Source organism: Mustela lutreola, chromosome 4 (assembly GCF_030435805.1).
Source record: "Mustela lutreola isolate mMusLut2 chromosome 4, mMusLut2.pri, whole genome shotgun sequence".
In the NCBI taxonomy this organism is placed as follows: Eukaryota; Metazoa; Chordata; class Mammalia; order Carnivora; family Mustelidae; genus Mustela; species Mustela lutreola.
The window spans coordinates 190,694,436-190,719,994 of record NC_081293.1 but is presented as its reverse complement, the minus strand read 5'-3'; the positions used below and the strand labels follow the sequence as shown (position 1 = coordinate 190,719,994).

At 42.9% G+C, this 25,559-nt stretch overlaps 1 gene segment (V, D, J or C); it reads right to left on the bottom strand.

Moving 5' to 3' along the window:
* The window catches only part of LOC131829868 (T cell receptor beta constant 1-like), a 145,841-nt gene that overhangs the window by 108,039 nt on the left and 12,243 nt on the right, over window positions 1–25,559 (bottom strand).

Sequence of the window (25,559 nt, the reverse complement as noted above, 5' to 3'; positions counted from 1 at the left end):
GTCCTGTGTCATCTCTATCATACGGGCACTAAAAAGCCAGCCTCAGCTGTGAGCCCTAGATTTGGACTGAAACCTGGTAGGTTCCCATAGCTTTGGCTCTTCCTTGCTCTGCTTATAAATTCTCTTTTTTTCTTCTAACTGGTGAATTTTTCTTCTTTGTAGATTACCCATATTTTGTATAGTAGGTGAGCGGTATTTCAAATTTAGAAAGAAAAATGGACAAAGACAAGGGTAACTATCTTCTTCCTGTTCTTCCTCTGTAGCTTCATCCTAAACGATTAGAGGTACATTTTACAACTCCCTCCTTCCTTTGTACAAATATATGCAAGTGTATATAAACTTAAATAAGGAATTTTACTGATTTAATTTTTTCTTTTTTTTTTTTAAAGATTTATTTCTTTATTTGAGAGAGAGAGAGAACGCATGCATGAGTTGGGGGAAGGACAGAGAGAGGGGCAGAGAGAGAATCCCAAGTAGATTCCCCACTGAATGGGGAACCCCTTGCAGGGGCTTGATCTTATGATCCTGAGATCATGAGCTGAGCCAAAATCAAGAGTTGAATGCTAAATCAACTGAGCCACCCAGGAGCCCCTACTAATTTAAATTTTCTTAAATGACTTTATATACCATACAAATCATGTTCCCCTTGACAGTTTTTCCTGATCATCTCTACAAAACAAACAAACATATTTGTTTGTTTTTTAACTTTTTCATGCCTGTGAAATGAAGCACTCTACACATCAATGAGATCAGATCATACATTCTAGACGTTCTTGAACATTCTCTCTCTCTCTCTCTCTCTCTCTTTTTTTTTTTTTTTTTTTGCTTTTTTAGTCATCAAGAATTTAACTATGATTGGGGGCTCCTGGGTATCTCAGTGGGTTAAGCATCTGACTTTTGATCCCAGCTCAGTTCTTGATCTCAGTGTCATGAGTTCAAGCCCTGCACTGAACTCACCCAACGTGGAGCCTACTTAAACAAACAAACAAAAACCTTAGCTATGTGACTGATGGTTGAAACTAACAAGCAATAAAAAACACCAACTCTTTTAATAAAAGAAAAGTTAACAGGCCTCCTAGTTGAGATGGCCTTAAGGACCTCAAGACATAGTCTATGATTGTAATGCTTCTTGATGTGAGTCAGGAATATTTTAGATTCTCTGTGCCACTCAAAGAGGCAGAGTAGACATCATTCCTTTTCCCCCATGCCCAGGTATGAAAAGTACTAATACAGTAGAAGGAGAAGAGGAAAAGTCAAGTATAAAGTATTATAGTTTCTAATGGGGTTGAAGAGTTGCTGCAGGGTAGCACCAGGGATGGAAGGAGAGGAGGTTGTGGGATAGAGTAGGATGTTTGAGAGAGTGATTTTGGAGGTGGTTCAAACTATTTGTGATTACAGGTCTAGAATATAAAGAGTGGATGTATCTGAGATGCACTGGGGGAAATGATCATTGAAGTGAGCAAATGAAGAGACTGAGAAGTCCTGTCATCAGCTAGGCCATCTTGCACACCATCCAAGATGTTGGGGGTTTTAAGGAAGGAGAGATGAGAAATGCTTGAGAAGCAATAATGAAAAGTAAAAGGGACACCAGTGCCTATGAGGGTCGCTCACAGAAACCAAAAATACCACTAATTAATGCCAGTAAGAGGAACTCAATTCCTTACCACTCCATTTCTACTGGGAAGTCAGGATCTGGGAACAGCAAATCAAGGATTATGACATAGATTTCAATTTATAGAACAGTAGTCACGTGATCTTGAATTTCTAGTGAAACTTAAAACACAACCTCTTAGAGCCAAATGCCACCGAAGCATTGCCGAATGTATTACAATCTTACATGTATGCACGTGGGTTGCCGTTGAAATAGCTGTGAAAAAGAAAACTGCAGAATTTGAGAATTACCACAACCAGGATGAATTGAGAGGTTATGTCTATGAATTTTTGACAAAATCCAGGGAAGAGCTTGTGGTCCTGGATCCAACAAGGACATACCCAGAGAAGTCAGGGTGTGCATTTGGAACTGGTTGAACAAAGTACCTCAGGGGAGACATCATTTGGGAACTCTGTTTTTCATGAACCAGGCACCTGGCAGTGGATTCTCAGATTTCTGAATGGCTGACGTGCATCAGGCAGCAGCAACCAGTGATGAGTAGATTAAAGAGGCAGACCCCCAGGTGATAAGAACAGAAAGAATTCAAATATCTCTGAAGAGAAGAGTACGGACTCATCCAAAGAAGAGTATTTGGGTCTACCATGTTCACTTTTCTATCCTTTTAGTTCTTTGCATGTGTGATATGGAAATGATAAAGTGGAATGTTACATGGAAATTGAAATTACTAGTATTAAAGAATGAATCTTGGGGTTTCTGCCTTCAGCTCAGGTCATGATCTCAGGGTCCTGGGATCCTGCATCATGTCGGGCTCCCTGCTCTGCAGGGAATCTGTTTCTTTCTCTCCCTCTGCCCCCTCACGTGTGTGTGCGCATGTTTTCTCTCCCATAAACAAACAAATAAACAATCTCTTGGAGTGTCAAATGGTACGGCCACTCTGGAAAATAACCTGGTTGTGTCTTTCAAAGGTAAAAAACATACTCACCAGGTAACCCAATAGTCTCCCTCCTGGGCATAAATGTATCCCAGAGAAATGGGAACCTATGTCCGCCCAGAACCCTGAGCACAAATGCTTATATATACAAGCTTTATTTGTCATAGTCAAAAACTAGAAAAAAACAAAAATGTCCCATCGGAGGTGAATGGCTAAAGAAACTCTGGTACATCCATGCGGTGAAACACAACTCAGCAATAAAAGAAATGAACTCTGGATAAATGCAGCATCTTGGCTGAATCTCGAGGGCAATATGATGAGACCCCATCTCAAGAGGTAACCTACTATAGGATTCCATTCATAAAACAGTCTCAAAATGACAACATTATAGATATAGAGAGTAGATCAGTGGTTCCCAGAGGATAGGGGTGATGTGCGTGCATGCATGTGTGTGTGTGTGTGTGTGTGTGTGTGTGTGTGACATTATAATGGGAGATTTGGAGTTCTTGCAACAGCTCTGCATCTTGACTGGGGTGGTAACTGTGTGAACCTATACGTGTGACAGAAATGATGTAGAACTTCTTCCACACTCATGGCCAATGTCAGCTTCATGGTCTTGATATCTTGAGTATGATTATGTAAGATGTGACCATGAGTGGAAACCAGATGATGGGTGACTGGGCTCCTTTGTTCTGCTGTGCAATTTCCTGTGAAACTACAGTGATTTTTAAATGAAAAGCTAAAAAAAATGGGAGTGTGGAAAATAATTGTGCTACAATTAAGGAAGACTGTTATAGAAAACCAGGAACAAGGAGGTTTGGAAGAAATGGGAAGGGCGGGGTGGGTCTGGGGAGACAATCACGCCCCTGTAACTATTCTGATGAAGGCAAAGGTGGGAGGGAGCACTGACCACTAACTCAAGAGAACCCAGGCTCTGTAAGGCTTTGGGACAGCAGGGTTTTGAGTTCCCGTAATCACTTGAAAGGCCAGTGGGTGACATTCACCATCAGTCTTGGACTCAGTCACCCTCTGTGAGAATTTGTGAAGAATGCCAGAGCCAACCCCCTATTGTCTTCCTACCAAAAGTTTTCTACTGTGATACTTGAAAAGTATCTGTTCTAGCTATTCCCAGATACACGGAGAACACCAGACCCATATCCTTGTACTGACACGGGAGAACCTTCGAAAGACTGCTGAGGACAGCTGGGGGCTGGAGGGGGAACAGGAAGCTTGAGGGTTTCTGCACAGGGAGGGGGTGACTATGCAGCTCTGTGTCTACACTGCTGGCACACAGGTATGTGGCTGAGTCCCCGGGTTCTGTGGGCTTGATCTTCAGGGTGGATAATGATTTGTTAGATATCTCTGCTGAGAACCGTTCCTTGGGCATCCCCGAATCATCTATAGGAGCTTGATTGTTGAAGTAGATCAGCAGCTTCGGTCCCTGCACTGAGGTCTGACTGTACCAGTAAAGGGCTGCATGTCCAGAAATAGGCTGGCATTTCAGGGTTACTTCTTGTCCCATCTTTGTCACATTGTGCCTGGGTGTCTGGATGACTCCAGCATCTATAAACTCTGTGGAAGGGGACAGATTGTGGGGACAGAATGAAGAAAATCAATGGAATTATAACTGGAAATATCTAAAAATGCTGATTGTTTATTTCCGGGCACTCACCTCTTCCCAGGAGACAAAGGGCCACACAGCAGAGGAGCCTGGTGGCCATGGCAGGGTGGCCAAGAGGAGGCTTCACTAGGATGAGGCCCTTGTGGGCATGAACAGAGGGGCGGGGCATCCTAGTTCCTCTCGGTTCCACAAGGTAGAACAGTGGTATTGCTCTGTGTCTCCGCTCATGGGACCTCCTTCCAAAAGTGATCATTAATTCTCCACAGAAGATTAAATGGATTAGATAATAACTGCTATAGGGTGTGTTTGCCTCATTCAAAGCACCTTCCTCAATTGTACCTGTCACAGCCCTGAGCCTCAGCTTTCTGCCTTCCTGATGAATCCCATGTCCACTGCCTGCTGGATACTTCCACTTCAGTGTGACCTAAATGGAAGCCCTGGGAAGAGACAGGATTGTGATGATGTTATTCCTAGTGAAGGCTAGAGACCAACACCCTTGTGCTGTGTGATTCCCTCTAGCCCACAGCACAGCGCACTTCCTATAGCTGCATTTCTATACGTAGGGAATTTTATTTCTCTATGGTGAGCTCAATCAATATGACATTAATCCTTCAGGCACTGGTACAGATTGTGTATGATTAATGAGAGGTTTAGCTCTCTTTGAAGATCCACAGTGAAGTACTCTCCAGTTAATCCTAATCTTCTCATGCCTAGCTTACCTCTAAAAATTTCTTCAGTGATTAAAACCTACGTTTCTCCCTCTGCTCAGGTAACTAATATCCACAAACTCTTGCTGGAAATCTGGAAAATCCCCTGGTTCTCGGGGTATGAATATTAATGAGATTTTTGTCCATAGAGAAGATGGAACATATGAGCTCCAGGCTTCTGCTATTGGTGCAGACCTATACACTCCTCCAACTTCCCTAACACGGAGTCTGTCAAGGTGAGAGAGAAAGGTACGATTAGCCACTTGGAAGTTATGATAGTAAGATTTTCTTTTCTTTTCTTTTCTTTTTTTTTTTTTTTAAGATTTTATTTACCTATTTGAGAGAGAGAGAGATAGAAACAGAGAGCATGAGTGAGACAAGAGGGAGAAGCAGACTCCCTGCGGAGCAGGGAGCCCAGTGTGGGACACCATCCCAAGTCCCTAGGATCATGACCTGAGCCGAAGGCAGCCACTCAACTGACTGAGCCACCCAGGAGCCTGATAGTAACACTTTCTTAATAGTAGCGAATCAGCAGTACTTACTTGCTGGTCCTGTGTTTATCTGTTTTAAGGCAGCATCGCACAACCCATGGGTGAAGAAGGCAGAGTGACATACGGAGCTTAGGAGACACAATATTAACACAGATACATGGAAAGCACCCTGAAATCAGGGCATAGCATTCCAGCAGGGATTTTTGTACCCCTGTCCAGGCTCTATGGCCTCCAGGATATGACACATAAGATCATAAGACAGAGAAGTTTCGAACATGTAATGAGTTTAGAACTAAGTGGGCTAACTCCTTCCTCGGTGCCCTGATCTTTAGTGGAGACAGAAGACAGACTTAAAGTCACTCTAGGCCCTGGTGATGTTAATGTATTTATGGACTTCTAAAGGATCAGAGTTGCTCTGACTTAGAACAACAGCCAGACGGCTGTCCTCAGGGCCTGGCCTTATCCACAGGCCCAACCCATTCCCCTGCAGTAGGTTGGGACCAGGTTGCAATTCTAACAGCTTCTCTGATGTTCCTGGCTTGGTAGCTAGTTTGTTTTGCTTTTATCTGGACACACAGTTTGATCCAGGCAGCTCCTGGCCCCCAAAATCCTGCGCTTGCTCAGAGGTGCTCGCAGAGCATAGACAGATGGCCTTGGGGGCTCTTCTCAGCAACTTAGCAGAAAGTTGGCTCAATGATCTATATTAACTTGGAGAACAGCAAGATCCTCTTTTCTATCAAGGCATTTCTATGGGGAAGGGGCTTCCCTATTATGTTGTCACAGAAACAGGACTCACCCTGCCCTCCTGTCCCCATGCAGGCTGTGGGTCCACGCCATAGAAATCTGGCCATGATCTCTGCAGTCCATCTTTGAACCACTTGAACACATGCTTCTGTGTGTTCACGGGACTTGGGTTGGGAGATGAAGGGTATAGGACTGATATGTGCTTGTTCGCTTCTCCACGTGTCTGTCTTTCCCAAAACACACACACAAAATCATTCTAGTTCAGACTGATGGTGCTACTGTTATGTATGTGTGGCCCCTTTTCCTGGCAACCATTCCAGGCTTGCCTGCAGTTCTCTGGGGCTTAGCCTATTGGCACAAAAATAGAAGTCTTGGGTGCTTCCCTTTTCTCTGTGTCTGCAAATCAGCATCATGACTCAGCAGCCACGCCAGAGCTTCTCAGTAAGGACCATGGCCAGGCGGCCAGGCGGCTCTCCCAGCTCCTCCCCAGAGCTGCTGGATGGTAATGGAACCACAGTGTCTCCTGGTGGCCAGTGGGGCAGGAGCCAGAAAGGGAAATGAGCCATTTTTTGTCAAGACCCAAATTGCCCTAGACTGTGTTATACTGGTACAGGTGCAAAGGGGAGCTGCAGATGTTGGTGTTTTAGGGGCTCACAAATGATAACCCCTGTTGCTAAGACTGAAAACATTTGAGAGAGAGAGAGAGAGGAAGATTGGAGTCAGAGAATCTGGAATCTAAATGGCAGCTTTGGTGCTGGTAAAGGTGGGGCTTCACGGGGCAGCTCCGGGGCTGGCTAACATTCCTCTGAACGGAATGGCCAACCCCTCTGACTTCCCTACTGACGAGACTCTGCCTACTACTTTTACTACAGTTTCAAGACAGGAGAACAGAAAGTGTCTTCCCCACAGGAAGACAAACACAAAGAGGCGAACTCAAGGGTGTGATCAGAGCCTGTTTGGTTCCTGTTTTGGTTCCTTCTTTTCCAAAAGTCACCATCAGCTCACTCTGGTCTCCTGCCGCAGAGAAGAGCCAGGGGAGGGGAGGTGGCTGGGGACACCGCTCTGGAGACTCGCCCTCATGAGACAGAGCGGTGAATAGTGCTGTATGCAAACCTTTCACATGTGAGCAGCAGGAGGTAAGCATCTGTGAGGACAGTTCTGCTCGCTCCAGGAGGCACCACCTCCAAAATCATTACTGCTCCTTCGGACACCCCCAGAACCACAGCTGTGCAATTAAGCAGGGTCTCAGAAGATATGAAATGATTCAGAACCGCATAGTAGTTAACTCCAAGTCCACACGGGCTGAAAAACTGAGAAGAGCTATCTTCCCTTCCCTCCCCAATCTGTCCCGCCGTATTTCCCACGATGACGAAATTGAGGACCAGTGCCGCGATGAAATGACGTCATAATGAACTACCAATAATCAAATGCCAACACCCAGAGATGCCCTGAATCTAAATGTGTATGACTCTCTTTATACAATTTTTAGTAAGGGTCCAGGAAAGTCCAATTCCATTTCTTTTTTTCATCAACTGATTCTCTCTGCTCAAATATGAGCAGAGAGAATGCGGCAGGTCTTGAATCATATTTGTTCCTACTATAGCTTTTTAGTTCTACAAGAATGATGCAAATGTAATCATTTTATTTCCCTTTGCTCTTGCTTAATCCTTTAAGAAAGATTAGGTTGAATTTCCAAAAGTTGAAATTCATCCTGTCCCTTCTCAAACACAGGGATGTTAGTAATAATCACTGGAACTAAATTTTTAAATTTTATGTTTGCATCCTGATCCAAGTCATTAATCCTAATATAGTCTCGATGTTATCTCTACGATCCCCCCTAGTGAGAGACGTGACATTAATGACATCTGGGTCTTCTCAGACAAGCACTATTAAAGTAAATATTGCATATCTTTGATTTCCTCTGCTGAGGAAATCTACAAGGTATTCTCATTGTTTTGCCTGCTTCCCCTATAATATGCCCCATTTTCCCTAAGCTGTTTCTAAGATTCACAACTTTTTTAAAGATTTATTTATTTATTTGACAGACGGAGATCACAAGCAGGCAGAGAGACAGGCAGAGAGAGAGGAGGAAGCAAGCTCCCCGCTGAGCAGAGAACCCGATGCGGGGCTGGATCCCAGGACCCTGGGATCGTGACCTGAGCCAAAGGCAGAGACTTAACCCACTGAGCCACTAGGCACCCCCTAAGATTCATAATTTTATAAATATATTTATATATTGTATCTGTAATAGGCATACTCTTTTGAGGCACAGGCTATAGTTGATACTCAGAATAGTTTGAATATTTTCAATGAATCTTTCTAGGAATTCCTCTGTCAAAACTGTCTAGGTTATATGTAGCCGTTCTTATAGGTATGGTTCTGAAAGCCACTCTCATGTTTGAGGAGGCATTCCAATGGAATGAGTCCTCTAAGATCCTGCAAGGTTGACTCTTTTAGACTTCTTGCGACCCAGTTATCTGATCTGCCTTTGTATCAAGAAAAGGTCTCTCTTCTCTAATAACTCCTCTGAGAGCAACTGAACCCAATGCTTTTCCTCTTCCCTTTAAATCTGTCTTTCCTGGACCTCAGGATACCTTTTTCCTTTGACATCAGAACACAAAGTCTCCCAAGATTTTAGCACTTCTCTCAAGGAAATCGCCTTCTTCCTCCAACTGAGTAAATCTGCATTTTTAATTTTGTTTGCAGTAGTTTATAAATGGTTAAAAAAAATCTGGTGCCAAATTTCTTGTGTTTGAATCCCATTTCCATCATTTCTTAGCTATATGACTTTTGGAAAATTACATACATTTCTTCTTCAATTTCCCTGTCTGTAGAATGGAGTACTAATTGAGTGTTTTTGGCTTCTAACAGGATGCTGAATATATAGTAAAAACCATATAAGAACTTTCCACTCTGAATAGTTTTCCTTTTTTCTTATCATGATGGCAAAGAGGAAGGGCAGCATGTAATGTTTCATCCATGCTCTTAGCCCCTGAAACTCACTGTGACACTTTGTTCCAATCACAAGAGCTCTTTCATTTGTCCTCTAAGCTTTTGTAATAATTATGTTGATTGATTTGGGGTCTTTGTGTATACGTGATCTAATATATTTTTCCCTGAGAGTCCTCCTAATTACTTTTTCTTCAAGAGAGAGGGTCTGGCCAGTTTATGCTTGGTATCATACACAATAAATTATTTCTGTCTGGGAGTTCACCAATTACTGATAGTTCACACTTTCTGACTTTAAAGAAGAGTCTTAGAAATATAAATTCTCCTATGACAAGCCACATAATGAGACTTTTTCAATAGGTATATTCTCACTGTCTGAAAGACTCAGTATTAGATTTGACCTCGTATTTTTAATCTCTTAACAGTAAATAGGAAGGTTGTCATCAACCAGGATGTCAAAAAATAACCAGACAGGAGTAGCTGCCATTTTATAGCTCTCTGTATAATGAAGAGCCCATGCCTACGGTCGAGTCATCCAAAATACATATTCTGCACTTTAATTGAAGCATAGGGATAAGAAGAGGTCTATTCCTAAACACAAATAAATCTGTTGGATGTTGTAGATACATAATTCAAATAATCTACATGGAAGATTAAAAAGACATGTCCTTTCTACACATGAAGCCAAGTAGATCTCTGCATTACACTTTTCAGAAAGGACTATTGTTGAATTTGTAATTATGTGTCCATGAATAACCAAGGATAGGTGGTGAATTAGTCTCAGTAAAATCCAATGACCACACTTGGGTATGACTCAGAAATACTCAACAGTTCATAAGATTTGATACGTAAGCAGGAACCACAGAAACCATGGTCTGTTCAACTCCTAATGAGATATAGCTCTGATCATTAATATTGAACACATTGCAACATTTGGACACTTACTTTTTGATTATTTAAATAGAGACAAATTATGAAAAATAAAGTTAAGCTCCTCTTTACCACCCCCTTTTGGTCTTTCCCTCTGTGATATATGAGCATAATTTTGGGGTCAGCAAATCTATCTCCTGCTTTTGCTTTTACACTTTTGTTTGCATATGGGTTTACCCACAACCACAGTCAAAATACACGGCTATATGTGTTAAAAGCTTTTATGTACTTTCCATGGATTAATTTATCTCTAAAAAAGTACCACGAGGCACTTGTAATGATTATTCCCGCCTTAAAGATGAGAAAATTGAAAAGAAGAGAGATGAAGTAATTGTGCCATGGTGACATATTTAATAAATGTATAAACCGTCTATGTGATGATTACATCACCAAGACTGATGGCAGGATTTGTGGTGGGGAGAAGTGTAGGGAAAGGAAGAATTAAGTGCAACTCTGAAGGGACATATTCTGACATCATATGTGTCAAGAAGCCAGGTTTTAGATCAGGCAAGGAAAAGGGTCTGGAAATGGCAGGGAAGAGCCAGAAGGACAAAGAACACACTGAAACCAGACATGGAAGTAGGTTCTGCCTCAGTGTAAGCAGAACAGAAACTGAATCTGGTTTTTCGCCAATTCCCTCTTGAAAGTCAGGACCCCGGAGTGGCAAAAAGTGGGATAAATAATAATTTGGGGGTATGGCAGAACTCACTGAACCTGAATCTCCTTGGGCAGTCAGAATTCAGGCATCTCTGCACCAGTTGCCAGAGATGCTCCAGTAAGCACTGAGAAGGGATCAGTACCTTAAATAAGACCATAGAAGAGAGGAATTATGACCGTTCAGAATGGATTGCAGAATGGAATGGAAGTGTCTAGAACAAATCAGAAGAAAAACACAGGTTCAAGACATAGGATCAGGAAGAAGGAGCGCAAAGTAAGTGTGTGTAGGTCTGCACACGTGTAGATATTCAGTGTGGAGCCCGTATTTATTGTCCTAGAGTGGGCAGCTGAAGAGGACCCATCAGCACTGAGTGTCACACAGCCCTCGGCTGTCACTGGTCTCTGCTGTCTGTCCTCAGGCAGGACAGAGGCTGCCAAACCCCAAGATTCCAGAAGTGTTAGCTTGGAGCTCATGGACTAAACTGTTCGCTTTACATGTATCTGAGATGTTCTTTCAATGTAATGAAAAGGCCCCCCATCAATGTTAAGTTACATTAATATTAGAAAGGGATGCCCAGAATCACAGTGAAGAGCCTTCTGTTATAATCAGGAAAATGTGTGGTGGGAAATTCTGTTAATACCTAGTGTTAGAAGAGAATGAAGAGGACAGAGGAGTCTGAGGACATCGGTTATCAGGAGCACCTACCATACAGGTGCGGGTGGCAAATGCAGAAGGCAGGAAAATCTACAGGGCAGGTCATTAAAGTCTATATGACCCGGGATAAGTTCTGAGCTCACAGCTTGAAAGGAAACCCTGAAATCCATTTCCTAAGTTTTTTCCTCTATGAGGAAATTTTCTATGTTGATACCTTATCATTTTCTGTCCTTGTCAGGCTCCCAAACCCACTCATTTCTCTTGGCAAAGGAGCAGGAAAGACCTTTACTCAGGACAACTGGGGGTTTGAGGCAGAACGGGAAGCTTGAGGGTTTCTGTACAGGGAGAGGGTGACTATGCAGTTCTGTGTCTATACTGCTGGCACACAGGTACGTGGCTGAGTCCCCGGGTTCTGTGGACTTGATCTTCAGGGTGGATAATGATTTGTTAGATATCTCTGCTGAGAACCATTCCTTGGGCATCCCCGAATCATCTATAGGAGCTTCATTGTTGAAGGAGATCAGCAGCTTCCGTCCCTGCACTGAGGTCTGACTGTACCAGAAGAGGCCTTCATGACCAGAAATAGGCTGGCATTTCAGGGTCACTTCTTGTCCCATCTTTGTCACCTTGTGCCTGGGTGTCTGGATGACTCCAGCATCTGTAAACTCTGTGGAGGGGACAGAATGTGGGGACGATAAGAAAAATATTGGAGTCACAACAGGGAAACCCAGAATGAGAAAGTTACAAATTCTGGGGACTCACCTACCCATAGGAAACAAAGGACCCCTAAGAGACAGAGGGCCAGGGTGCCCATTCCGGGGTGAAGGCAGATGTGGAACAGCCCAGACCAGGGCCCTTGTGAGCATGAGCAGAGTTGTGAGATCAGGGACACTCTATCTCCAGGAGATGTGTCTGTCAGTGACATCACTAAATAAGCCACCAACCCCCAACTCAGGAGCTCTCTGGGAGGTGGCTGCATCTCTGAGAGATGAATCAGGCACAACTAAACCCAATTACAATTGCCCTGAGATTCAAATTTATACAACCAGAGTCAGCCAACTAAATTCCATTTGAACCTAAATTCCCAAGTATTTATAGATAACTTCATGTTTCCCTTCAAGCTAGCTTCTCTACAAGCTCTCATACTCCCCTTACTGGTGGCTAAATGCTCCTGGTCCTATACACATGGTCAAAAACCAACCATCGGTTAGTTAGGAGCTCTGACCTCTCCAGGGAAAACAAGAACACCAACAGCACTGTTAGGGCTCCAGGGGCCGAACTGATGCCCTGAGAACTGATTGAATTCAAAAACCCTTACTTGCAGTGAAAAACCTCTCAAAGTTTACTTATCTCTGAGCTTCATTAAATTCTCAAAGCCCATATGACAGAATCTCCTACACTTCTCAATTCTCAACATGAAGTAAGTGGGGGATTTTCTCATTCTTGAAGATTTGCAAATAAAATTATCTAGAGTTGATTTAAATATTATTCTTACTCCTACAAAAGTTCATTGTTTTTAAATCAATAACACTGAGTCTTTCCCTCTAAAAGGGGTCTGATGCCAGAAATGCACTTCCACTCATGGTAGAGGTTACGGAGAGCAGAGAGAAACCTATTTTTTGAGTTGATCAGTTAAGTTAGTCAAGAAGAAGGACCAGCTCAAGTTCGTATTTTGTGGTTAGCATAGAGACACTGCTGAGTCCTCTGAACCTGAGGACCACATGTTAATTTCATTATTTTTTAATTTTTAAAAAAGATTTCATTTATTTATTTGAGAGAAAGAGCACGAGAGAGAGAGAGAGAGAGAGCAAGCAAGCATGAGCAGGGAGGGGCAGAAGGAGTGGGAGAAACAGACTGCCTGCTGAGCAGGGAGCCAGACTTGGGTCTCGATTCCAGGACCCTGGGATCATGACCTGAGCTGAAGGCAGATACTTAACTGAGCCACCCATGTACCCCGACACATACTAGTTTAATTTTATTTAATTTTATTTTTTAAGATTTATTTATTTATTTGACACACAGAGAGAGATAGTGAGAGATAGAGAGAGCCGTAGGAGGCAGAGGGAGAGAGAGAAGCAGGCTCCCCACAGAACAAGGATCCCGATGTGGGGTTTGATCCCAGGACCCCAGGATCATGACCTGAGTCAAAGGTAGCCACTTAACCGACTGAGCCACCCAGGCGCCTCCACATGCTAATTTTAAAGAGCAGATATTTTTCAGACTGGATTATGTTACCTGAGGTACCTGCTTCCCTTGTGGGGTCTATTGGTTTCTAGTGGGTCCAGAGTATAAATCTCTGGTCATTATTCTATTTCCAAAAAGGTCTTGTTTGTTCCTTCCTTGTTACTATGTACTTAGGTGTGGTAGACAGAATGATGCCCCCCAAGATGTCCATGTCTCATCCCTGGAATTGTGGGTGTGTTACATTACATAACAAGGAGGAATGAAAGTTCCAAATGGAATTAAGGCTGCTGATCAGTGGAGCTTAATATAGAGAATGCATACAGGAATTTTCATGTGGGACAGTATAATCAAAAGGGTCCCAATATGTGGAAGAAGGAAGAAGACGAGTCAGAGTCAAGAGTGATACAGCCTAAGAACGGACTTGACCAGTCATCATGGGCTTGGAAGACACTAGGGACACAGTGACCCTCGAGCCTCTAGAACCCTGCTAACACGTTGTTTAACCCAAGTAGATCCGTTTTGGACTTCTGACTTTCAAAACTGTAGGACCTGAATTCTTCTAAGCCACAAAACGTGTGGTAATTTGTTAGAGCAGCAATAGGCATTTAATAAATTACAGTATCCATGGGACTCGGGCAGAAGAGGCAGTAGCTGGATACAAGCTAAGGTTGTGGGAGAGAGACACAGTCACATAGAAAGAACTTGAAATCCGGACAAAGGAAGTCCAAGCAAAACCTTCTCTCTCTCTCTTTAAAGATTGCGTTTATTTATTTATTTGAAAGAGAGAGAGTGAACAAGAGAGAATAGAAGTGGGGAGGGGTAGAGGCAGAGGGAGAAGCAGACCCTCTGCTAAGCAGGGAGCCCAATGTGGGCTCCATCCCAGGACCCTGGGATCATGACCTGAGCCAAAGGCAGACGCTTAACGGACTGAGCCACCCAGGCGCCCCCAAAGCTTCTTATCTCTTATCCCCAGACATCATTGCTTCTGGGAGCACATGGGGGTCTGGAGCAAATGGCGAAGCAAAAGTATGTTGTGGCATCTTCCTGGTGAGAACAGAAGACTTTGGGGAGAAATTCTGTTGTTCTGGTCCACCCCTGTCCCTGCTTGGAAAGTAGATTTATGGGTGGTGTCCCTGTGATTGCCAGCTCCCTGGGGCCAGAGTCACTCTGATGTGGTCCAAAGTAACATCTGCAGGTCTCCTTGCTTTACCCTCTGTGGAAGCACAGAGCAGGTGGGCTGGCTGGGACTGGTTTGGGTCAGGCTGGATAAGATTTCTCTGACACTCAGCTTTCCCTCGCTCAGAACGTGCAAGCCTCACCAGCCCCAGCTCTGTGAGCTCCCACACCTTCAGCAAACCACTACGAACATACCTGCCATTCAGAATCTGGTTCAGAGCAAAAACGTCTCCACAAAATAGAGGAAGAAGTCTTGGTCTTTAATTCCTTCATTCTCAGTCATCATTCAAGGCAGCTACAGCTCCCTGAATCTAAACCCAGCCCCAGGGTTTAACCCTTAAACCCTCTCCTTCCAAGTTGCTTGTTCAGTCCCTCTGGACTCTAGATGACAGCGAGGCCACAGTGCCTCTTTGTGGCCAATGGGAAGAAACAGGACTAATGTGCTCTCTTGTCCAGACAGAAGGGGAGCTGTGCTTAGTTTCATTGAGTACAAAGGGTATGGGTGTGTGATTGGTTAATATTAGAGGGTCAAAAGCTAATATTATCTCGTTGTGGCCTAAGATGGAACAGAGAGTCAGACATTGGAGCTAGACAGGTGGACATGATAATGTCCTTTTTGATATTGGTAAATAATGGGGTTCAGATGGGAATCCCAATAGGTTGGTTGACACTATACTGAGTCGAAATTTAACCCATTTTCTCTCTCCTCCAAACTGCAGGCTACCTTGAATGAAAAAGAAAGTTCTCCATGAATCTTAGTGTGTGTTGAGAAAACACCAAGGAATCGACCTCTTCCCTAGGTATCAGAAGGAAGGAACAAGGAGACTAGAGAAAGATGAAGAAACTAAATGAGATCACTTATTTCCCTTCCCAAAGAGAAAAGCTGATAAGGAATTGAAAGATTAGAACAGGAATATTACTGGGCCACCTGGGTGGTTCAGTTTGTTAAGTGTCTGCCTTCAGCCCAGGTCATGATCCCTGGGTCCTGCGATCAAGCCCTGCTTCTCCCTCTCCTTCTGTCCAGCCCCTCTGCTTGTTCTCTCTCTCTCTCACACACACACACAAATAAATAAATAAAACCTTAAGAAAAAAAAAAGAACAGCAGTATGACTTTAGGGAAGTCTCCCAAAATAAGAAATGTGGAATAAAATGATGTCTCAGGAGACTGGGTTTAAGAGGAGAAGATGGACTCACTTGTTTGTTATTCTCCCAATTCCAAGCACTGCTCCTTGGGTGTACTCATGAAAAACCAGCTCAAATGTGCCATGACAGTGCAGCAATTAAATGAATTCTAAGTCCATTCTGTGCTCCCTGCTCAAGCCGAAATATTCACTTCTTAATCTATTTCCCATCCTGCCACATGGTCCAATGACATGCCAGAGGTTATGGGATAAAAGTAAAAAAGAACACAAAAGTACTCCAATAATACTCCAATAATAAATACTGCAGTAATAAAATGACAAAAGCCAAATATCTCAATTTGATTATAAATATCCTTTACATTTAAAAAAATTTTTCCAGTTGAAATTAAAGTTTAAGCATAACATCTCTATGCCATTTAAGTTAAATACAAAGAAATTATAGACTAAGAATCTACCATTAATGAATTTTGATTTAAAATTCCAAATAAAATTCCTTGACCTCAGTCCCTGGAATTAAAAATAAGAGCACTCAATTCAATCCTTCTGTTTTTCCCCAAATAGTTGGGTAAAAATAACAACATCAAAAATCTCAATTAATGCCCCCAAAACATAGTGGGAGACACAAGGTTGGACTCTTGGAGGAAGTGAGTGACTGGAGAGGACATCTTTGCCTTTAGGGGCATTTGCCTATCCTAACTCAGAGCTCATGAGGCTGACTCACCACCAGGGGGACAAAACTGAAGTCCAGAATGTACCAAATGTACATTAGGAGATTGAAAGTAGGAGATTCAAAGTAAAGATGAGCTAGAGATAAATCTGCTCCAGGCCACCTCAAGCCTTGAATTCTGATTCAGGTAGCCCAAGCTTGTTTATACCCCCATATATTTGGCAGAAGCAAAATGAAATTCTCTCTGGAGGAAAATCCATCCATCCTAGCAAAAATTTATTCCTACAAATCTAGTGTCTGGCACAAAGCTAAAGATAATCAGTTTCATAAGGAAAAATACAAACACCATGAAAATATGAACATCATGACTGAGAAGGAGCAGGAAAAGAAAATGGACAAAAATAGCCCCACTAAGATGTCAGATATGAAAATGTTCAGACAGACTCGGAAACAACTGTATTTCCTCTCTATGAAGAGATAAAAGACAATCTTGGAAAATGTTATTAGGCTAAGAGTAATATAAAATATAGTAAATGAACCAAGAAAAAGAGACCAAAAAAAAAAAAAAAAAACCCAGAGTCTCGAATATAGAGAACAAACTGGTGGTCACCAGAAGGGAGGTGGGTGGGGAGGGGCAAACAGGTGACATGTATCATGATGGGCACTGAGTAATGTGTAAAACTGTTGAATCACTGCATTGTACACCGGAAACTAATATAACATAGTATGTTCATTTACTGGAGATATATATATATATATCAGCAGGTTGAAAAAAGAACCAAGTAAAAATTCTGGCACAGAGATGGTGGGTAGTTGCATTCATCAATGACTAAGGTTGTCAGACAAACTGGATGAAGATACGGGCAGAGCGGTTGAGAAGCTATGCACCAGATAAATAGACATGGACATAAATTACGACTTGCCTCTTGGTTGGATAAAGAAAGAAGTAAAGCCACAGAGGCTGAGGGGCAGTGACAGTGTTTTCTGGAAAATCTTGGTAGGCTGCTTTCTAAACGGTTCTAACCAATGGTTCAGAATAGTGGCCAGTATTATCTTAGAGAATCTGATAGAATGTATAGTGAAAGATACAGATCTCAACACAAAGGGTGTTAATTGGAGAGTTAATCGGAGGTCATAAGTGGATTGGGGGCAACTGGTTGTTCTGGAAGTACTTACTGAGGAATATTTAATGCCAAGGGGAGCTATTTTGATGTGCTAAGGCAGCCTGCTGGAGATGCCCTCAAAGACTCTGAACTCGGGCTTAAGCCTGGGGTGCAGGGCTGAACTGTGTGCCTTACTCTGAAGAGTTAGATCGCTCTGGAGGAAGAATTCATTTTGAGCTAAGATTTGGGACAGGATGCCAGGATATCCATAGTGTGTATTCTTTTGAAGTTGGAAAGGGGCTGAATAAAACAGCTGAAATTATCATCACCATCATCATTAACAACATCAGGAGAACAGAAAAAATGTTCCCCAAGCACATATGGTGTTGAGACTTTGACGCAGAAAACTTCCTACAAGCAGAGGAGAAGCTGGAGAGCAGTTGAATCATTTAGACGGAGTTAAGAACCACAGAGGGAGAGCCTGCTGTTAGCTACTCTTGAAGAACCACTGTCTGTATTATTAAAGTTTTTTGTACATGTTTTGTGATTGCATATTTTATAGGGGAACAGCCACCGCTGGCCCCTGGGACCTGAGTGTGTGACTAGTCACTGCCGGTGTGGGATCCTTGAATTATCATCACAAAGTGCTTCTAAACCCTGAGTCATAATTATTTTCAAATAACATTTTTGGTCCTCATGTTTCCAGATATAACCCCTGGCTCCCCTTTATATGAATCACAGCTTATCTCTGCAAACCCACTTCTAGCCTTCGCATGATGAGGGACAAGGTAAGGCCTCCATTTAGAGGTTCTGTGAGCTGAATAGAAAGGAGAATCATAATGTTTTGTGTGCAGAAAGGAGGTGCCTCTGTGATATTGTGGCTAGGCTACTTGCTGGCACAGAAATACAAAACCGAATCCCCAACTCAGCAGGCTAGACCTTGAGAGTAGCGTCTGCTCCTTTGGGTCTCTCTGCAGAAGATCGGTTCTGAGCCAGCTGTGAATATCTGATGTGGCCTCGTTCTCAAACGGAATCAGAAGCTCCAGGCCCTGTCCGAGATCTGTCCGTACTAGTGAAGGATTCTGTGGACAGAAATAGGATCACACCACAAAGCCACGGCCTGTTTTTTTCTGTGATCTTATGTGCAGGAAACTGAGTGACTCCACCTTCTACAAGGTCTGTGAGGAGTCAGAATTTGAAAATGGAAAAAAAAAAAAAATGGACTAATCACTGGAGAGATAAAGTGCAGAGAGATCTTAGTGTTCTAAGGAGTCAACCATCCTCTCAGAAGACAGAAAGCAACTCAGTGCAGGAGGCCTATGCCCAGGGAAGGGTCAGGACAGGAATGGGAGGTTTACCAGGTCAGGGTCCTTGTGAACATGAGCAGAGGAGGATGGCGTCCCTTTGTCCCCAGGAAGCAGCTCCTGTTGTGACAAGACTGATTCCACAAATGGCCACAGACTTAGAAACCAAGTGTTCTAAACTATACCCCATCTAGAAGGTTATTTGTCATATCTGTAGACTGTGTACACGTCCGTCCGAGTGTCTTCACACTCTGTTCCAGGGGCCAAGCAACGGGATTGACCAATCTCTACATTTCCCACCACCTTCCAATTCTGCCGGATGTTTCCACTGGGATGTATCAAACACAACTCGCATGTGAACTATAACATCATAACCTCTTTGCATTTTCTGGAATCATTCTTCTCTCTGGATAGTTTTCTTGCACCAGGCTCTTCATCCTTTCTGTCACGTGAGCTTAGACAGGCCAAAGGCTAGGGAAATTGCTCGCGTTATCCTGGAAGCACATGGAACCAAGTGACTCACTCAAAGGTAAAGGGATAAAGGTACCCTGAGTGCAGATGAAGGTGGGAGCTTTTATCCCATCTGAAGGTCAAAGCCCAGTGTCCTCCTCGCTGGCCCCAATCTCCACGTTGCTTTAGGTACCAAGGTCTTCCTCATGGGACTCCCTGTACATCTCTTTCATCAATGCAGTATCTTGAATTTTATCCCGGGAAGCTGGAAAACTCTCTAATTCCTGAAAATACCAGAGTGGATACAATAACAATAAATATAAAATAGAACAGAACTTCTGGAATCTTACAAAAAAACAACAACCTTCCAGCTTAACTTACAACTGAATTCCTCTCCTCCTCCTCCTCCTCCTCCTCCTCCTCCCTCCCCTCCCTCACCTCCCTCACCTCCCCCTCCCTCACCTCCCCCTCCCTCACCTCCCCCTCCCTCATCTCCCCCTCCCTCACCTCCCCCTCCCCATTCTTCCCCCTCCTCCTCCTCATTGTTCTCTTCCTCCTTCTTCTTTTCTTCTTCTTCCTTCTCCTTCTCCCTCTCCCTCTCTTCTTTCTTCTTCTTTTCAATGGAGCCACATTCGTTACAAATACACTTCTTTCCCTGGTCTTCCCTGGTGAGCTAGGAAGGGCTTGAGGATTGCAGGATGTCCTGCTACTTGGCACGAAGGAGCAAAATGAGAAAACCTGTGACCAGAGAGGTGGGAACAGTATAGCCACGTGCTCAGATATATTCGGGCTGAGTCTCAAAAACTTAGGGCTTACCTGTCAGGGTTATCAAGTGAAGACCCAGAGATGGAGAATTACCAGAAGCATCTGTTTCCCTCATAAATTTTTCTCTCATTGAGTAAAAAAGCTGTTGGTCTGAGCCCAACTTATGTTGGCACCAGTTAATAACTCCAACATGGAAAGTTTCTTCATACCAAGATGTCACTACTTATTCTGACCCGTGACCAGGGGTTAAAGCTGCTGAGTGACAAGAACATTCATGTGGTTGGAGACTGGGGAGGTGCTGAAGGGCCTATCAGGATATAGACAATGTGCCTGAAATGGAGGCTTGCCAGTTCCAGGAAAGACCTCACCTGCCTCCTGGGCAGCCCAGCTGATGAAATCTATGACCATGACAAAAGCCATATCAGGGTCCAAGTGAGGCATTTTGCTGCTCAAAGAGGGGAGGCTGGAGCTCTGGAAAATCTGACCTTTGTCAAAGATACTTGCAGTGTAACTGCCAGCAACTTAAGACAAGCCTAGACAAGGTCTGGAATTATCTACTCTCTTGTCCTACGTTCCCCTTATATCAACCTATACAGTGTCTGAGACACACAACTAGATTGGGGTGGATTTGGGGCGTAGGAGCATATCTAAAGCTTCTTTGATGCTCTCCCAAGGCAGCTATTCTCCATTTGCATGGGTTTCTGAGTATTCTGGCTGGCTCCTGACCCTGGTAGTGATTTATTACTCAGTGATTTATTACTGTTCAGGTTTCATTGCTGAGTAGAAGACACCTGTACCGATGAAGGAAGTAAGGTGTCTATTTAAACACCTCATACGCCACTGGCTACTCCCATCTGCAAACCAGCTAGCTTTTGGATGAAGCTATATTTTTCTTTCCTTAATTTCTCAGGCAGCACTAAGCACCACTTGAAAAGCATCTGCTTCTCCCCTCAACACTTGTGCATTCTGATGGCCAATGTTCAGCGTCACTGGGCTGAAGCCCTTCATCCATGGCTCGGGGAGCCTCATGTAACTTCTACACCACCTCATTAGAATCATCAGTGAATTGAGGGGCACCTGGGTGGCTCAGTGGGTTAAAGCTCAGGTCATGATCCCAGAGTCCTGGGATCGAGCCCCACATCAGGCTGTCTGCTCCACAGGGAACCTGCTTCCTCTTCTCTCTCTCTCTCTGCCTGTCTCTCTGCCTACTTGTGATCTCTCTCTGTCAAATAAATAAATAAAATCTTAAAAAAAAAAGAATTTAGAATCATCAGTGAATTGAGGATTAAAAAAAAACAGGCTAGTATTGGACAGAGCTCATAAGCACAGTGCTCATGAAGGACAGTGTTTAGGGTGGGGCAGTGCTTGTGACGGACAGTGTTCATGAGGGACACTGCTAGTGAGGGACAGTTTTCATGAGGGACACTGCTAGTGAGGGATAGAGCTTGTAAGGGACAGAGTTTGTGAGGGACAGAGTTTGTGAGGGACAGAGTTTGTGAGGGTAGATCTTTCCAGCTTCATCTGATGCTCTTGTCTTCTCACGAGGCAGATGTATGCTGCTCAACCAAAACTTGGGGACACACTTGTTTTCCTCTGTTTATAGTCAAATCAATTTACCACTTTGTGAGTTTTTTACTAACCTTCAGGATGTTCCAACTCTCTTGATACAGAGAAAATTTTCCTATACATTTACTGAAAGGTCTCTTGGCATTCACTGCTAGTTAAATTTTGTGCTCATCTCAGAAATACAGAGCTGTTTTGTCTTCAAACTCTGAACTGTCTTCTCTTTTGAAACATCTTTTCAATCTTAGCCTGTGTCCTGTGGGGAAAATATACTATAGGGCTGCAAGAGATCTTCTCTTCTTCATATATCTCATGGTAACTATAGAATATCTCAGAGATTAAAATGAATACAGTAAATACCACCATCACACTGAAATAATGTCAACATTATGGGATCTTAAGCTTTTTCCTTCCACTTTTCACTTATGGGAAAGCTGAAAGAATAGTAAATGGGACAGAATAACAAATTGTACATCTGTCCCCCAATTGCTGACATTTTGTAACATTTGCTTTATCTCTTCGTATACATTTTACCTTTAACTTCAGAAACATTTTATCCTTGATAATTCAGTTGATCTCTCCTTAAAAAAGGACATTCTCCTACATAATCACAAATGTCAGCATTCCAATCAAAACAATATTATTATCTAATATATATTTCAGATTCAGCTTCCTCCAGCTGTCCTAAAAGTGTCCTTTATAGATTTCGACTTTTTCTCTGGGACAAAATCAAAGCTCGTAGTTGATCAACTTGGTTGTCAGGTCTCTTTGGTTGTCAGTCACTTTTAAAATAGGCATCTCTGTCATCAACTTATCTATAATGGTTCTCATGACTTTGATTTTTTGAAGAGGTCAGGCCAGGTGACTGGTTAAATGGCCCATAATCATAATTCTTGCATTATTATAAGTTAAATATCTTATAGAGGATGTGTAGATGATGCTCCTAGTATTTTCTCTGCCCCGGATCTGGAAGAAGCAATTTCTGCCCTGTTCCTTCTATAGAGGAATAAATAACCTTTAGAAATCAAATACTCTGCAATGGATTTGCTCGTTGGTACTGGAAGCACACCTTATAAGGAAAATAAAACTAGTTGGCTTTTGAATTGCTTCCTAGACCCTTCCATGGATAGAATTAGGAACTATATCATCTTTAAAATCATAAGATCATATTGATACCTTCAATACAAATCAGAACAGATTCCTTTCTCATCTTTTCTTTTTAAAAATTATTATTATACCTCTCTTCTCTTACTAGGACTCCTTGTACCCCATAGTATCAGTGAATTACTCATTTGTGTCTTCTATAGTACATTACAAATGTTTCAGAAGTACAACATGCACTGAAGACATTACCAGCCACAAATCTCCCAAGCAAACTTCATCCTCAATCTCACTGAGCCTTATCACAGTAACAGGATTAAATATAAAGACAGAGAGAAACTCTGAAAGACAACCAGACAAAAAAGACAATATTCTTCCAAAGAAGATTTATAAATGGCCAATAAGCACCTGAGAAGATACTTACCACCACTAGTCATTAGGGAAATGCAAATCAAAACGACAGTGAGGTTCTACTTCCTGGTTAACTAGGATGACTGGAGAGGGAGGAGGAGGAGGGGGGAGCAGGGGAACGGAGAAAAAGAGGAGAAAAGCAAGTGTTGGTGAGGATGTAGGGAAATCGGAACCCTTCTCCATTGCAGATGAGGATGTAAAACAGTGCAGCTCCTGAGAAAAACAGCTTGACAGTTCCTCAAAAAGTTAAACATAGAACTACCATATGACCCAGCAATTCCTCCTCTAGGTATATGCCCCAAAGAAGAGAAAACAGGAACTCAAACAGATACTTGTAGGCCAATGTTCATTGCAGAATTATTCACAAGAGCCAAAAGGTGGAAATACTCCAGATGTCCATTGACTGATGAATGGATATACAAATGCAATCTGCCTATACGATGGAATATTATTTGGCCATAACAAGGAATGAAGTTCTGATCCAGGCTACAACATGAATGGACTTTTTTTTTTTTTTTTTTTTTTAATCAGAGAGAGATTGGGGGAGAGAGCAAGCACAGGCAGACAGAATGGCAGGCAGAGGCAGAGGGAGAAGCAGGCTCCCCGCTGTGCAAGGAGCCCAATGTGGGACTCGATCCCAGGACGCTGGGATCATGACCTGAGCCGAAGGCAGCTGCTTAACCAACTGAGCCACCCAGGCGTCCCAATATGAATGGACTTTGAAAGTCTTATGTTTAGTGAAAAAAAAAAAAAAGAGCCAGACACAAAAGGAAGAATATGGTGTTTCTACGTGGCAAATTCGTACAGACAAAAACTAGATTAGACCTTACTAAAACCTTATGATAGGAGAGGTGAAAATGTTTCAGCCTAGTAATTTTGAAGTCATAACTTATTTCGGTATACAATACTTCGATTCTAAGTAAGGCTGAGAATCTATCCACATAACTAGTGGTAATTCGTGTTTACTCTCACGTGAATTACCTAGATTAAGTATTGCTATTTTTATTGGGTGTTCTTTCTTATTAAGTAATAAGAATTCTTTATTCCTTCTGGATACCATTAGACAATGTCCGCTATGCTACAGAATACCAAACAGATCCTAAAATCTCAGGAGTTTAACTCTATAGAGGTCTATTCTCAGGACCCCAGAGCATACTGTGGCATGAACAGTTTTCTTCAGTGGTTGTCCACCAAATTACCATCCAGTGAGTCAGGCTGATCCCATATTCTAATTTAGCAATTTATAGCTTGTGCATGCCCGGTTTATCACAGCACAGGAAAGAGAGTTAAAAGGTATATGCACAGAAAGCAGTTAACACAGCCTGAGAATGTTGTGCTCAGAAAGACTGCTTGCAAGATGGGCCACTGGCTACCATCTGGGGACTTGGCTGGTAAAGTTATCTGTGCCGATACCAACTTCTCCCAACTAAGCAGGATGGTTCACTTTGCCTAGACTGTTCATGCAAACGCATAGTTTATGCTGAACACCAGATTCCCTTCTGGGAGACTACATTTTTAGTATGTGGTGGGCAGTGGGTGCCCATATGAAAAGCCCCCAATAAAAACTTGGCCATTAAGTCGCTAAGAGGCTCCTGTGACAGAAACACCATACTCATGTTGCTGCCATTTGGTCGCTGGGGGAATGTGAGCTGTGTGTGACCCCTCCAAGGAGGAGGAGAGCATAAGGTCATCTGCCTGTGGATTCCTTCAGACTCCACCTGTGCCTTTTCCCCTTGTGATCCGCCACTGAAGAATTACTGGGTCACTGACACCTCTTGGCTCTGACTACATTTAGATGTGTCTCCCAGGAATCCTTTCAGTGAATCTCCAAATGTGGGTGTATACTTGGGGACCCCCAACATGGTGCCATAGGATATTCTAAAAGGCAAGGCTTGGAATTGACTTAGATCATTTTTACACACTTCCCATTGTGCAGAACTTGGGTCATAGGTCCGCAAGGGAGGCTGGGAACCGCGGAGCAGCCATGGGGATTTGGTGAGCAGGAATGGTGTGTTTCACACCAAATCTTCATCACGGCTTTGCACCCCTCATGTCTTTTCCCAGTCTGTGGCTTACCTTTTCACTTTTATGATGTGTTTTGATATAGAAGAGTTTCATGCAACCGAAATTATAGTTTTCTTTGTGGTTTGTGTTCTTCTGGGTCTCCACTTAAAAAAAAAAAAAAAAAGAATCCTTCCTCAAATAAACGTCTAAGAATAGTTCTCTTAATTTCTTCTAGTAAAATTTAAGTTTTACTTTTCACAATTAAAAGTAGTCCTGAAATAGATTTTCATATGAGGGATGAAGTAGAGTTCCAGAAGTAAGAGGGAGGGGCATATGTTTAGTGAAGAAATAGCCTGTAAAAAAAAGATTCCAAAGGAGGAAAAGAACATGGG